Source organism: Lytechinus pictus, chromosome 10 (assembly GCF_037042905.1).
Source record: "Lytechinus pictus isolate F3 Inbred chromosome 10, Lp3.0, whole genome shotgun sequence".
Taxonomy (NCBI): domain Eukaryota; kingdom Metazoa; phylum Echinodermata; class Echinoidea; order Temnopleuroida; family Toxopneustidae; genus Lytechinus; species Lytechinus pictus.
This window is the reverse complement of record NC_087254.1, coordinates 15609292-15623392: the sequence shown is the minus strand read 5'-3', so window position 1 is coordinate 15623392 and position 14101 is coordinate 15609292. Positions and strand designations below refer to the sequence as shown.

Here is a 14101-nt window from a genome sequence, read left to right as displayed (position 1 = left end):
GCTCAGGGCCTATGTCTTCATTGTTCCTGGTGCTCGCATTGTCTGTTTAACGAGATTTATAATCCTGTTGTACTCAAACCTCCCGTTTTCAAGTCAATATAAGCCAAATATATTTCTCGCACTTCGAGTTATTATTGTTTTATATAGTGACATAATTATGCTTCTTTTTCATGACTACTTAAAGTGATCGCCCCATTATAAGGTCTTAATGTTAAACATTTCCTGTCCGTGCTTACGTTTGCATCAGTGGATTGGTGAGATGTGTCTGCTCTTCATGAATTCCTAAAATCAGTCCTTAAAATGTCCCTTTTTCTGATCTGAATACCAAAAATTTTCAGCTCGCGCTTCGTGCTCGCATAATTTGCTTAGTAAAATACGTATGGTCTTAGTGCATTCCTACAAACTAGCCTTAAAATGCCCCTCTTTAGATCTGAATTTCTTTAATTTTCCCTTCTAAAGTCCTTGCAATACTCGATTAGGGAAATGCGGATGATAATCATGATTACAATGAGTGCAATTGCTTCATGTGTTTAGATGTACAAAATCAGCAAGCGCTTGGTACTCGAATAAGATGACTATGGTGATTGGTGAGATATGTATACTCCTAATGGATTCCTAAAATATAGTCCTTAAAATGTCCCTGTTTGGGGGTCAATATATACAAAAATTTCAGCTCGCGCTTCGCGCTCGCAATGTTTGTTTAGCGAGACAGGTACGTATCATCATAACAAAAATTTGCTTATAATGTCCCTTTTTTAGGTCTGAATATCAAAAATTTTCAGCTCGCGCTTCGCGCTCGCATTATTTGATCAGTGGGATACATAGTTGTTTTATGGCACTATCCTTAAGCGTGGAGCGTTGTGGCCCAGTGGATTAGTCTTCAGACTTTGAAACAGAGGGTCGTGGGTTCGAATCCCAGCCATGGCGTAATTTCCTTCGGCAAGAAACTGATCCACAATGTGCTGCACTCAACCCAGGTGAGGTAAATGGGTACCGGTAGGAAGTAATTCCTTAAAAAGCTGTGTGCGCTATGAACGCCTAGCTTAGCCGGGTAATATAGGAGCGCCTTGAGCACCTAACAAGGTGGATATGTGCGCAATATAAATACCCTATATTATTATTATTATTAAAATGTTTCTATTAGGTCAGTAAACCTGGCAACTGAGCGCGCTCACTAAGTGACTCAAAATTTTTCTGGTGCCCCCCCCACCCCCCCATGCCGTGACCCACTGCCACTGCTCAAGTGAAGAAATGGTTTGAATCTTCCAAAAACTTTCGACCAACCACAGGCTAGGTATTGTGCAAATCTCATCACGAGAGGGTGCTTTCCATATTGGAAAGCACCCTCTCGTGTACACAAAATCGGATCTCTGTGTTGTGCCAGAGCATGGACCAAGAGGTCTGGCAGACTGTTTTGTCATCCCGTTCTTCTTATTATTTTCCTTAATTCCTCTTCTTCTTCTTTCTTTCTTTCTTTCTTTCTTTCTTTCTTTCTTTCTTTCTTTCTTTCTTTCTTTCTTTCTTTCTTTCTTTCTTTCTTTCTTTCTTTCTTTCTTTCTTTCTTTCTTTCTTTCTTTCTTTCTCTCTCTCTCTTTCTTTCTTTCCTTTTGAATTTTTTTATATTTCTTTATGTTTTATTGGGTTTCATAATTTTCAAAATCACAGATAATAAATACATACGTAATTTAAAAGAAGAAAAAAGTAAGTTAAGTAAAGCAGCATACACATTATTAGTGTACACAATACCGCTGATCAAAAACTAATTAACAAGCGATTAACCAGTAGTTAACTTGAGGCAGTCACTTTATCTCTTTTACGTACTCATCTCCCATTTAGCAAAGGGTTAAACAAATTGTAATTTTTCTTATCAAATATGAACAAGCTCCTTTTCATTCTCAAATGGGCCAGTCTACACATTCAGACATTTTTTTAGTTACAGAAATTATTGACAATAAGAAATTACAATGAAAACTTCCATTGCCATAAATGACCTGCTACTTTAGCACTTTTTATTGGTAATATGATATTTGATATCTTTGATAAAGTTTAGAAGATCGTAACTTCATTATAATCACCAAGTTTTGATTAAAGCCTATTAAACGCAACTTTTGAAAAAGACTCAGCCCATGTATTATATTTTTGGTAAGCATTGTGCGTTAAAAACAAAATAAACCTTGTTAAAGGACAAGTCCACCCCAACAAAAAGCTGTTTTAAATAGAAAGAGAAAATTCAAACAAGAATAACTCTGAATATTTCATCAAAATCGGATGTAAAATAAGAAAGTTATAATATTTTAAAGTTTTGCTTAATTTCACAAAACAATTACATGCACATCCTGTTCGGTATGCAAATGAGGGGACCGATGACATCACCCACTCACCATTTCTTTTGTATTTTATTATATGAAATATTTTGATTTTCTCGTCATTGTCATGTGAAACTAAGTTTCATTCCTCCCTGAACACATGGAATTCCAATTATTTTCACATTTTGTGGTTCAGGCAAGGAGGTCCTAATTGTCAAATTCGTAAAAATTGAAATATTGTATAATTCAAACAATGAAAAACAAAAGAAATAGTGAGTGAGTGACATCATCGACTCTCTCATTTTGCATATTACTGACTTGAGCATAGAACTGTTTTGTGGAAAATAAGTAAAATGTTAAAATGTCATAATTTTCTTATTTTATATCCGATTTTGATGAAGTTTTCAGCGTTATTAATGTTCAGTGATTTTTCTCTATTCATTTCAATCAACTGTTTTCTGGGGTGGACTTGACCTTTAAGATAAAATGTTTATCCCAAAGATAAGCCTAAATATTTTCTTTAAAAAAATTATGATGAGATATCTTCATGTCATAATTTTTTTATTTTAATACATAACATTTCATTATTTTTTCTAATTTCATATATTATATTAATGCAAGTGTTTTCATTGAAATGGTTCTCGAGTTGAGGCCTCACCCACCACATATTCTGGTTGCTGGTTTTCAGGGAAGGGATGGTTCCAAATAAAAATTGAATTAAATCTCGGTTAATTTAATAGAATATAAAAATATATAAATAGTACACGATGTAATCCGAAGACTAATATTGCGCAATTTTTGCATATGAATAAGATTTACATTCATGGATTTTATCATATACATTTAAAATGTCTACATTTGAAAGAAAAACGGTTCATTGGTTGAGACGTGACAAAGCTGGCCCATAGTGTAGCCCTACAAACGAGTGCCGTTTACTGACAAACGATGGAGTAGGCGGCCTACAGGCCTATAATCATTTGGGGGACCATTTTATGAAAGTTTTCAACACTGACAAGTCCATTTTCTCCGACAGTTACTATTACAATCAGAGGCCAGTGAATCTAAAGGCCACCGCACACCTTTTGCTAATTTTCTGAGAATATGAATGGAACATATCATTTTATTACAGGTTGAAATTAATCGAAAGAATACTATTATAATCATTTTGAAAGATTGCAAGCCTTTATTTTGGAGTTAAGGCCAATTTAGTTTCAAATCGTAGCCAATCGTACGACTGCTATGACGTCATTGCGACTAGATATTAAATTTGTTTTTATTCTAAGAAGGATGATAGCATATTCACAGATTTGAACATATGTATTCGTACAATAATTTCGAACATTACACAGTAAGATATTCCATGCAATATTAGCATCAAATTATACTACGTGTTATTCCAAAATCGGGTCGCAGACCGATCGCAAGGTGTGCGGTCACCTTAAGTCGATGCCAATCAAAACCAAGGATTTTCCTGAAATTATCTATACACTGTCAATTTAATGGCCAGCACTGACAACTTTCGTAAAATTGCCCCCGCTACTGAACAAACTATTAGAAGAGCGCCATCTATGGTCGTTTTGTCTTCCTTTGAAAAGAAATGATGAAATAGGTCAAGAAACCAGATGCCCTTAATTAAACCTCGATTATTAAATTGATGAGCCAAAACTTAGGAAAGGACTGACATATTACGGGGCATAATTTCTATAAAAAAAAAGCTCAGAGCGAGTGAGCATAATGTATAACAAATTTCATGCAATATATGTCAATAACACATTATCAAGATAATAAAATATAAAATTTCACCCTTTTATATACCTCTCCTTTAATTATCCGCAAATTTTCGAGGGGTCCATTATCTGGTGTGGTTTTGGCAATAGTAAATAATTTTTGGAATGCCCACGTCACACCACCTGGGAAGTACGGGATGATGAACAAAATTCACCATTTGGCTATCGCGGGCCTATGATTTTCTCGGCTATATAGTGCATTATTGAATTGGCTTATTTCCAATTCGTCTAATGCCAATTCGTCCAGTTGCCAACTCATCTACTAACATTTGGTGTACCATCGGTTCGCCCATACGGGGCTATAATTGCCTATTCGTTCACTCATCATTTCGTATAATAACCAGGTGATCCAATAGCCATTTATTTCCATTTGGTCTAATTGCCGGACGTAAGTACGTTAACTGTGCAACATGAATGAAAATGAATTGGATATTAGACCAACGGGTTATGAGACGAAATGGTCATGCATAGACGAAATGGTGATTAGACGAATCGGATGGTTATTGGACCAAATGGTTGGTAGACGAAATGGCGCCGGGGGATTTGAAGGTGAAGACTCAAGTAGGGCATACGAGCCAACAGCCTATATCTAGCTCGATCCACCTCACGGTCCTGAACTACTCTCATCTGGCTATAGGTGCATTATCAGCAGTGTATAGTCTTTATATAGGCCCATTTGAATAACACACAAATTCACTCCTCAAAACATTAGGCCTATATAAAATATTTAAAAAAGTAGCAGAATATAGGCACCTTTCCACTCAAAACATTTCAGTTTCTGTTCATGCACACTCACATATTTTGTCCTCCTTTCACTTATATAGTTATCTCAATTAAAAGTGACTTATATAAGCACACAGCCGATGTGAGACAGTGCGTTTTTTTGTTGTTGTGGTTTTGTTTCAAAAGTATTCTTTCTGCAGTGACGTCATTACAAACAGCAATGAAATACTAGTACTAGGCTTATAGCTAGAGTAAAACTAAAACGCTGTTTAATTTGTGATCCTCACAGTATATAGTTATAATGCTTATTTTTTTAAAGAAGTAAAATGGCACTAAAAAATTAATAAAGTGTGTTGTGTAAGATTTTAAACACGTCTTGTTTAAACTGCATACTGTATAGGTTCATAATGATATTAAGGATTATGTCTTGTCTTTCAGTTGATGCCCATGCACTATCCTATCAACAAGTGTCGATTATTAAATAAAAAAAACATGAACTAACAAGACACACAATTCATATTCACTGAAACTAAGATTAAGAAATATAATACAGAAAAAAAGCTACATATCTTGTTGGCCAGTTCGATAATTTACAATAAAGCAAGGAGCTTGGTGTTACAGCCCCCTCCCCGGTCCCCCGACCCCCCCCCTAAATCAATCAATAGCAAAGCTACACAGTCGAGTCCCCCGAGTCTAGTACTATACTATACACACTGCACTGCTTTTATCACAGCGCAGCATTTATATTTCCGAGCGCGAGCAATCTCATCTCACCACCACTGAGGCAAAGGCCAGGATTTTTGTTCTCTTGGAATTCGATCACGGTGCAATGTACTACATATATCACAGCCTACCTCATGTTGAATTATACAAATGTAAGTAGATCTACCATGGAAGAAATGATACTGTTGATTTTGTTTCATGTGCAAGTGTAACTGTGTAAACTTCTTACTTCATCTTTTTCATCGATCGCTATACCGGTACACCCGGCTTACAGATGGTACGGTACAGTACCGTACGGTACGTATGTAGCGGGTACGGGGCTAGCGGGCTCAGGCGATGGTCGCTATCAGTTCTAACTTTTAGTTTTAGCTAGTAGGATGGGGGGTCGGGTGTCCGGACACTTTATATTTTTGAAGCCTTCTTTTTTGTCTTAAGATTACACTAAAAATATGAATTCAATAGTTGTAATCATCTTCTATTTTGTTCTCTATAATATTTACTAACATTTTGTACTAAAAATTGATGAAACTTCGCTTGTAATTTTTTCAAAATGACTTTCTAAAATTGATCGTCCGGACACACAACCTGTCCGGACACACAACAACTGGGTATACCGGTATACCCTACCAGCTTCAGCCTACACCTACCCGAATCTTCGGCTTGTTCGGGCGACAAATACTAAAAAACCAGTGACAAACTGTGGAGTAACTTTACAATCCAATGTCATAATCGACATTGGATTCTAACGTCCATGCGCAGTGAGTCGCCATCGGCAGTCTTCAACCTTCAATTTTGCACACAAAAAAAAAATTCTTACCCAAATCTTTGTATGAGATGAAAGTATCCACAAATCCTCTCAAATATATGATAAACTTTTCTCCTGAAATTGCTACAGTTTTTAGTAAGAACATCATGAATTACACACTTCCGGAACGGCGACACAATGATGGGTATGGTGAGACTACCACATATCGACCACCTCTTTTGAAACCGACCACCTTGCGCGTGTTAAAATTATCGCGTATTACAAACGATACGCGCGGGAGAGTAGGCGCAGTGTCTGTAGAAACGGTAAGAATCGATTTTACGAGAAAAAAAGAAGCAATAAAAAGTAAAAATTTAGTAGAATTAATCAAAATTGTATTGACCAGACACAAACCCCGCTGAAAAACCAAGAAATCCGATAGGAAACGGCTTTAGAACAAATATCCGTTGTCAATCGTCGAATCATGTGCCGGAGCTCGCAGTGGAAGTAGTGAGACGATAATTTAGCATGTTGACATCATAGAACTGATTTTGAAAAGTAAAAATATTTCACCACTGCGACAAGAATCGGCCGTAAACTTAGCGTAACGCGGGTGGTCGGTTTCAAAAGACGGGTGCAAATGAGCAAATGTAAAATCGTCGTATTCGTTGTTCGTCGATATATACGCGGATTGAATCGGAGTCGCCGAGCGAAACATGGGAATCTGATCTGCTCAATTTTCTGCACAAATGAGACGAAAACTGGGTAAAATTGATGAATATTTTCGCAGATGCGATGCTTAGAAGATTAGGTGATCGATAAGGGGTAGTTCCAACCATATAGTTTGAGTCGCCGATTCGAAAAATCCAATACATTTACTACACAGATATATCGCACATGCGCACACACACGCACCGATCGTACACAAAAGTGCATTGACTCAGCTGCGTTGTTGAAACCTCTCTGTGGGTTGAGATATACGTTGAGACGCCACCCCCTCTTATTTTGATAACAATTGACACCCCCACCTTCAAAATGAAATGATCGTGAGCATTTTTTTATAATCTATATTTTGATACCAAATATTGGTAACTTGAGCGGGCAGTTTTGGAAACATCGATTGCTTAGTGTGGGCGTCTCAAATCGTCGCCCGAGAAAAATGGCAGCTTAAATTCCACCGTACGGATCCAAATTTGCAAGTCTGACTTTGACTGCGCTAAACTCCTTTGTCTTTTGCTGGATTTTTTAACCAAACGTTGCAGCATTTCAGGGAATTACTGAGGATTAATATCAGATGCCACAAGACACTTTTCAACATTGCAAAAGATTTCTAGAACCATTGTAGTCAGGCAGTGACAGGTGAGTGGCGCAACAGTAAAAAAATTGCACATGGCGACTCACTGCGCATGGACGTAAAAGGTAATTAGCCCAAACTGTTTTGGTAAAAAAGGCAACACGTCATGTAAAAAAAGACATAATTTAAGCGTACTCTACAGTTCAACTGTACACTCAGTGAGTCAGTAACTAAACTTATCAGCTGGCAGCCGTCTGTTTCGAGGAGTTTTTTTAACATTTTTATTTTTTTAATTTTCTCCTCGTACACAGACGGCTCGCGATCGTGCAGCCAATGTTACTTTAGGGGGTTAACAATGCAAAATCTCTCTGATGGGGCTCATCGATTTTTGTCTTTAATTTTTATTTCATAAAAATATATAAAAACATAAAAAGCATGAAATGCACCAAAACAGAAAAAAAATAAACTTAAAAGGGGAAAAAACAGTGACTTACTTCGGCTGTCGCACAACTCCCACTTCCCTGGTTTATCCGAACTTAATACATAAACATATGGCTATTGAGTCCCTGTACAGATCGAGTTAGAACTTCGGTCACGTCTCTGTAATTGGTGAGTGGAGCTGACCAACTGAGTTCAGCGGAACAACCAATATAACAGAGACCGAAGCTTCTCCTTCAAATTATCAATGTCCTTGCCCTTTCTTGTATTGTAACTTTATTAAAGAAATGTCTCAAAATCAGTGATTTGAAGGTAATGAAGCCAGTTCACCACTATTCATTCACTGCCGAATCCAAATTGGCGAACCCAAATTGCGCACTGGTACTCATGCGCAATTTGCGTTTACCATTTTGGATTCGGCAGTGAATTAATACGTGTGGGGACTGGGATTGGGAACCGGCTTCAAATCACTGATTTTGAGACTCATACAAGAAAGGGCAAGGAGACAGGAGTGAGTCTGTGTCCAATAGTAAGGTGACTGCTCGACAGCCTTTGATCCAACAACAAACTACCTACATGTAATTTACCAGTCACCATTCTTTGACTACCTGTTTCACCAGAGAACAATAAATTCAGTCCACTTTTGTTTTTGTTGTTGGATCAAGCCCACTTTTTACATGCCGCCCTAAATACACCTGCTTTGTCACCGTCCGGGCGCCGACCTAATCGAGTGGTCACCGTAGTCCTAACAAAAAACTAAAACATTTTTCTTAAATTGATACATGTATGATTTGTGAAATTATTGTCTTCATCTTCCAAATTATAATGTAAATCACTTCTTTCATTGAAGCACTATAGCATTATTAGAACGGACAATACTTTCTGAAAGAATTTCAAGGTGGGAATTCATATAATCATCATATGATTTAGGTTGTAGAATAAAAATCTGCCAATAATATGAATCTCCCCATAAATTAATAAAATTGTACCGATTTGTGGGTGATTTGTAGCACATCACCATTGGACAAGTTTATTCAAACTTATTTACGTAAAGTGGATACGTAATTCATGCTGTAAAATTCTGACTTTGTACTATAAGTAAAAATATCTTCTGCATACATGTACAGTGGTATAAAACTGATAGAAACAGACAGAAGAAAATAAAATTGAAAACAATAACTTGACGTTGGATGGATGGATGGATGGATAGATAGATAGATGGTTTATTAATGAAATTGATTTTATTTTATTTTTATTCTTTAAATTAAATTTATTATTAATTGAAAAATTACATCATGACAAATTGTACATGTTTACATTTTCCACTTTCAGTGTAACTTCCCCAAAACCATTGCCTTTCAGATGAACGAACCAAACATTTCTTTTGTTGATGGTGGAAAAGAATATGGAGATGAAAAAGAGAATAAAACACATCAGAATAAAATATTCTAGCAACAAAAATTGAATTATAACAAAATGCCTGTAAAGGGATGGTCCAGGCTGGAGATATTTCTATCTCAATAAATAGAGTAAAGTTCACAGAGCAAAATGCTGAAATTTTGATCAAAATCAGATAACAAATAGTTATTGAATTTAAGAAATTTGCATTATTCCGGTATTACAGTTCTATATGTAGGCATGTCTTCATGAATATTCATTAGGTGGGCTGATGATGTCACATCACCTCTTGTTCTTTTGTATTTTATTATATGAAATAAGATTTATTCAAAAAAAATTTACCAAGAACTGAAACTATTGGATCGACAACTGATTAAAAAGTGCATTAGTTATTTATTGCTGCAACTTATTTCATCATAACAGAGACACATTATTTACACACGTATGAAAAATGAAACAATTGTGATATGTGATAACCAACAAAAGGTAGAGGGCAGCAACACACCAGTGTTGCTATTAGGAAGGTCCACTCGATACGCGCATACAATTGAAGTACCTGTACGTGCACAATTTGGTAGGCATGCCAATGAAACCAAAAACCGACACAATACACTCAGGGATTACTAGCAAGATAAATTAAAAGATTCTGACAACACTAGATTCAAATAATAGAAAAATAAAAATATCTCAACAATTGAATGATAATGTACCTTATTTTGAAAATAATTTTTAAATGAAATTATTGTCTTAATCTTTTTTAATCTGCGGCAAGTAGGATGAATTCTGTCATCAAATAAACCTAATCTCCTAATTTCACCCTGATTTTGCCAAGCTCATTTTGTGACCGCTCTTAAGCTCCACCCCTCACTCAGAGAACCATTATACATGTAGTAGATTGTAGAGTTAATTTTTTTTTTCATTTCCTAATTTTCAACAATTTTGTTATAAAAGTTTTTACATCAAATATCATGTATAAAAATATGAAACATTTATGTCTGTATTTTTCCTAAAATATTAAGTTGTGATGACAATGATTTTATGACGTTGCATATCAATTATCAAAACAAAGATGTGAGGTTGATACATTTTTCATCTAAATTTCGCTGCACCACATCAATGCGCCTACACAATCCAGCGCCATGGTGGTTTGACCGAGCATGCATGCCCGGCGCGGCTGGCGTCCCCGTAGGTTTGGCCGGTTTACCGGATGGTGGTATCTGAAATTCTGCATACATGCTTTCATAAATTGGTGTAAAATTATAGCATGAAAATACTACCTGTGACATAGACCTTCGCCCCTTGATAGTTCATAAGTCGATACCCGTCAGAATATACATGGCTCGATACTAAACCGGATAATTTCGGTCTAACGATGGACAAGGTCTAGGGCTTTGCTTTGCTCAAGTAGTGGCCGCATTCGATCTCAGCCTGATGGATTGCAAAAAGCTGGGTCGGATTTGTGGATATTATTCATACTGCACATATTTTTATGCTCCAATCTATACTATAAGTAAAAATTAAGATTCTAACCTTGAACATTTATCGTTGCTCAACTGCCTTTAATAGTGCCACAACAGTGACAGACCAAGTCCATATCCTTCGAGTCCATATCAAGCTTGGTCGAGTATGCGGCCAGCACTGTTGTTCGCGCATTATACGCGCACATACCCATATGTGACCGGGAAAGTTTCGGCGCTGTCAGGACAGAAGATCAAGGTCTTGGCTCTGGTGTTGGCTGGTGTAGTTTGGTAGGGGCAGCGAAATTAAGCAGAAGAACGGTATTAAATACAACGTCATCAGACTATGCATTTTTATTGATATGCAAACTACAAAAATCATGATTACCTTTTGTCTTACTTTTTTAGCAAAATACATTAAAGTTAATAAAATAATATTTAACGTTCTTTATTGAAGTTCTCAATATCCATGAAAAATATTGAAATTAAACAAACGAAAAAAATCAACTCTACAATCTACCCCCAATGGTTCTTTGAGTGAGGGGCGGAGCTTAGAGTGGTCACAAAATCTGAGCGGATTGGACCTTCCTAAAAGCAATACTGCAAAGTGTTGCTGCCCTCTACGTTCGTTGGTGAAAACATAAGAAAAAAAGAAAATGGGGATGGGACATCATCGGCCCACCTAATGAATATTCATAGAAAATGTGCACAACGGTTTTCAAAAAATATTTATGAACTTTAAAATTCAATAACTTCGTTATTTGTTGACCGATTTTGATAAAAATTTTCAGCATTTTGCTCTGTGAATATTACTCTATTTATTAAGATATGAATATTTTCAGCCCAGACCATCCCTTTAAACAATAGGCTACTTGGTAAAACATGCTGGTGTATATTACTAATTATGCTGTAGGTTATGATGCTGTTTGAATATTAATGAGCACTTGAGAGATTGGCTGGTACAGTACCCTAAAAACTAAGTACATGTATAAAGTACATGTAGTGTTTTGTATTTAAAAAAAAGAAGAAATTCAAGAAGAATGACGGAACCAGAACCACCGTTCCGAATGTAGTCGAATGTAACTTCTTTGAGATGCGATATCTTGAAGTTGAACAGTATGCAAATCTACAAGGGAGCAGAAATTAAACTTTGATGGTAAATTTGTAGGGGGCTGTGTTTGTAGCCAGGGGAGAGGAAGTTGAGAGGTCTTTAAATAGTCAACTCTCAACCGATGAAAGTGAATTTGTTGTGTTATTCTCAGGCGTCTTGGCCTTCCTTCAGTTCCTATGTATACAGATAGGTTGTTGATAAAGATCGGCAAGCTTGGCCTGGCCTGGTCGAGTAATTGGCTAGTTGTACACAAGAAATACATGTAGGCTTGTGTGCAAAGTACTATTGATGAAGATAGCCTAAGAAACTGTGAATGCTTGAACACTTTTGTTTGTGAAGCAATATTTCAAAACGGTGCAGAAAATATATGAACTTTCATTCATGTAGGCTAGATCTTTGGCTTTTAAATTCCAACAGTATTTTCAATACAGGATCATACACATGATGCACTTACATGTATGGGTCTAGTACATGTACAGTAAACTACCGGTATTTTCATTGCTTTGGATAATAGAATCCATGCGCTACTTGTATAAAGTTGAGCACATCTGTATGGACTGTCATGTACATGTACATGTAGGCCTACATGTGTGAAAGGTTGACAACTTTTGCATTTAATACATTTTTGCTTACAGTGTAGTTTGCATTCGCATTGCACTTTGAACTTCATAAGTCTTTATCTCACTCAGTAAACCCACTTTTTTTCTGAAAGTGAAAGGAAGTAGGCTGACAGCGAGAAAACTTTCCAGAAATACACATGCATGTATGAATTCAGATTTTGAATGATACAAAATTTGTTTGAAATGGAAAATAGCCCCTTGGCTTTGAAAATAATTAGTAAGTACAGTACCAATATTTACATGTAAACAGCACTACCCTTTTTGGTGGCCGACCTTTATGTCGCATGAGTGACGATCGACCACATGCACATTGATTTTCTTGACCCAAAGGTCTATTCTAGGGTTGGTCTTTGAGTCAAATGTCTCTGTCGAGAACAGATGCAAGGACATCCTACAACACCGTAAAGTATAGGCCTTCTGTATGCTAGAGTTTTGACAAGGCCTCGTGATTTGGCTATAGATACAATTCATCAAGTGGTACATGTAGCTGAAACAAGACAAGCGGTGAATGCGAGATTGAGTGTCTCGTTCCCCCAGGTTTGATCAATTGCATGTTTTCTTAAAGACTAGTCGCTCAGTTTCTGAGATACGCACCATAGCAGACATGTGGTCTCGGCTGATGTGTGTAGGAACATAATGTAAACAAGTATCAGGAAAATGGAATCTCCCTTTCTACAGGATGTGTCCTCATGAGGTTATAGACATACAAACAGTTGGCTTGTTTCCCCCTTCTTTTGATCGGTAGACTTTTGTTCCATTCGTGGTTTCAAAGAAGAACCCTTCCAATTTTGCTTGCCAATCATGCCATATGTTGTACATGTATTTAATAACCAACTATTTATGATTACATGTACATGTATGTTACATGTATAGAGCGGTGATAATTGATATTACTGTAAATTATTGGACTAAAATGTAAGTATTCAAATCATTTCTTCATCCTTTCGAGATTTCATTTACAGAATACAGTGCCAAAAAACTTTAATGTTACACCAGTGTCTTTGCAAACTTGTTTCACCTTTGTCACATGCAATTTACATGTTGATCTACTTTTTATCATGAAAAAAGGTAAATTGGCCGTATACATCCTGATTTTGTGTTTACATGCTATGTATTTTATACCCCATTTTCATCTACTTTCTTAATCCAGTTTTTGTGGAATATTTCTGGAAACCAGTTTGACCTATAATGAGAATGCTTTATAGAAGCGGTGTTGGAAGACCGCTTTGCCTCGTTAAACTGGTTTAAGCATACATGTACATGTAGGTGAGGACAGTTGGACACAGCGGGTCTTTGAGAAGCAATCTTTACCTGGTTGGGTGTGCTGCTCAGTATACATGGTGTGTAGAATAATCATTAGGGCTGAATGAAAACGTTAAAAATGCTGTTCAAACTACCATTTTAGCATACGTTATCTAGTGTAAACAATTTCCTATTTTGCAACCGTTTGACCGTTTGGAGAACAACAAAAACATCCTCAAAAATTGCTAACATTTCAC

At 36.5% G+C, this 14101-nt stretch overlaps 1 protein-coding gene across 1 annotated transcript in view; it reads left to right on the top strand.

Moving 5' to 3' along the window:
• The first annotated feature begins 5502 nt into the window (after positions 1–5502).
• Positions 5503–14101, top strand: part of LOC129269154 (heparan sulfate glucosamine 3-O-sulfotransferase 1-like) — a 39511-nt gene continuing 30912 nt past the window's right edge. Inside the window, exon 1 of the mRNA XM_064105404.1 lies at positions 5503–5691. The gene's annotated coding sequence lies outside the window, so the exon portion shown is untranslated. The remainder of the gene's footprint in view (positions 5692–14101) is intronic.